This window comes from Podarcis muralis, chromosome 11 (genome assembly GCF_964188315.1).
Source record: "Podarcis muralis chromosome 11, rPodMur119.hap1.1, whole genome shotgun sequence".
Taxonomy (NCBI): domain Eukaryota; kingdom Metazoa; phylum Chordata; class Lepidosauria; order Squamata; family Lacertidae; genus Podarcis; species Podarcis muralis.
In genome coordinates, this window is record NC_135665.1 from 38,550,601 (window position 1) to 38,552,668 (window position 2,068).

Sequence of the window (2,068 nt, forward strand, 5' to 3'; positions counted from 1 at the left end):
ATCCATTTTAACAACCTTTACCAAGATGAGCTGCTTAGAATATCTGAATTATGTTCTTGGGGGGGGGGGTAAGGTCTACCCTCTCTGTTATTCCTTTGCCATATTCTAATTACCCCCTTTAGAAGTATTTACAAATATGGAATGGTTCATAAATGTGTGTGTCATTTGTGCGTAGGAGTCACTTTAATCTTCTGTGTATCATTCCAATTTCAGTGTGATGCCAAAACAAGCACCTCTTTTGGGATTATTTCTTAAGTGTTTGCTCTGCACACCACACATTTGTGTATACACTCCTGTTTGCTCTGCATCCAGTGTGCTCCTGCCACTGGTTTTTGAATTGTTGTACACACAGCTTTAGCCACAGTCCATATCTATCCTGTCATTTCTTAAGAAATAGTGTGTTTTGATATGTGTTTCTCCAAACCAGCTTTGATCTGAATTGAGAAAAAGAACAAGCTAGCAGAGTTTTAATATGGCAATGTGTACACAGCCATCATCTCAGTACTAAGGTATGTCAGTGTTATTAATAACCTATTTACATAAAGTTTGCTGAAGCAAGGAATAGTGGTCAACATAATACCTGATCCACCAGGCATTTAAACATTGATACAACCAGGGTCTCTATTAACAACCTCCTATTTTTTCTTGCCTGGGACTTCAAAAACAGGAAGAACATGTGACTATGCTACATGGATCACATACTGTGTAAGCCTGGCCTAAAGTCACCCAGTATATTCATGGCAGATGTGATATTTGAAATGGGAATTTCTAGATCAAAGCTCTTGATCTCATATTTGTCCTCAAAGTTATAATACTGTGAATACTGTTGTTTCTGTACGACCACGTCTAAGAGCATCCCTCTTATTTGATAACTTGTACTATGCTACTAAAAGTGATATTTCAAATGTACTTGAAGCCCTAGTCAGAACTTAGAAGTACTGCAAATCTTTTAACTTTATAAATTCTAATTGTTACTGATGCAAAATAACTTTGATTTATGGTCACCACAATCTAAGCAGTACCCGTTATTATCCATCATTTCATATAGGTAAAAACAAAACAAAAAATCCTTCCAGTAGCACCTTAAAGACCAACTAAGTTAGTTCTTGGTATGAGCTTTCGTGTGCATGCACACTTCTTCAGATACACACTTCTTCATATACGTAGTAATTTTGGCATACATACTTTGAAACAATTTTGTTGATATATCCAGAAACGTTTATCTCATTGTTTATAGTTGATTTTAAATTTTATGTAATTGTTGCATGTCATAAGCTCTAATGTAAACAAAGCTAGATCTCAATGCAACCATGTTAAATAGTTTTTATTAATTTTCATTTAAAAACTATGTTTAAAAAAATGAAGTGCCATGGGTCATGCCAATAGAGCATATAACTCTTAGAGGAAACAAATCAGGGAGTGTAGTGTAGTACTGTCACTGGATGGTAGAAATAGGGTGAGAAATAGAATTTGGTTGGGACAGTAAGCAAAGTAATGCTAGGTTGGTCAATGAAACCATTCCTAGAATCATAGATTTTAGAGGGAGTCCTACACTCTCATTACAACCTAAGGCCTGCCAAGGGATGTGACCTTACTCTCCTCATTTAGGCTCTGTTACATTTTTCTGCACTTTACTTATTATATAGCCCTATAGTGTACATAGTGCTTTACAAAGACAACAACCACCATTTTCATGAGCTGGGAACAGAAGGTAGATATTGGCAGCCTTTGCCAAACTGGTGTCCTCCAAATCTTTTGGACCATAACTCCCATCAGCCCCAGCTCAGCACCCATACTATGTTAACTGTAAATTAACTTTGCCCTAATAGAGCAGTCCTCTAGCCCACATTACATTAAAATAAGACTTCAGTTACTCATATATAACAGGTACCCCAGTTTACTTTTGTGAATTAATCACCTGAACCACCATGTAACCAAGGGATAAAAACAATGTGTATGCAAAACCTTCTGAAGCTCTCTTTACCAGGCATCAAACAGCTACTTATTTAATTCTGATTTTCTAATTTGTTTTTTTAAAACAAGAACCATAAACACGCTGGTCATTTTG

General features: G+C 36.2%; 1 non-coding gene across 1 annotated transcript; it reads right to left on the minus strand.

The window, feature by feature from the left end:
• Window positions 1-130: 130 nt before the first annotated feature.
• On the minus strand, window positions 131-234 carry LOC114606937 (U6 spliceosomal RNA). Its single transcript, XR_003709011.1, has one exon. It is a non-coding gene; the product is annotated as a U6 spliceosomal RNA (small nuclear RNA).
• Between the last annotated feature and the right edge of the window lie 1,834 nt (window positions 235-2,068).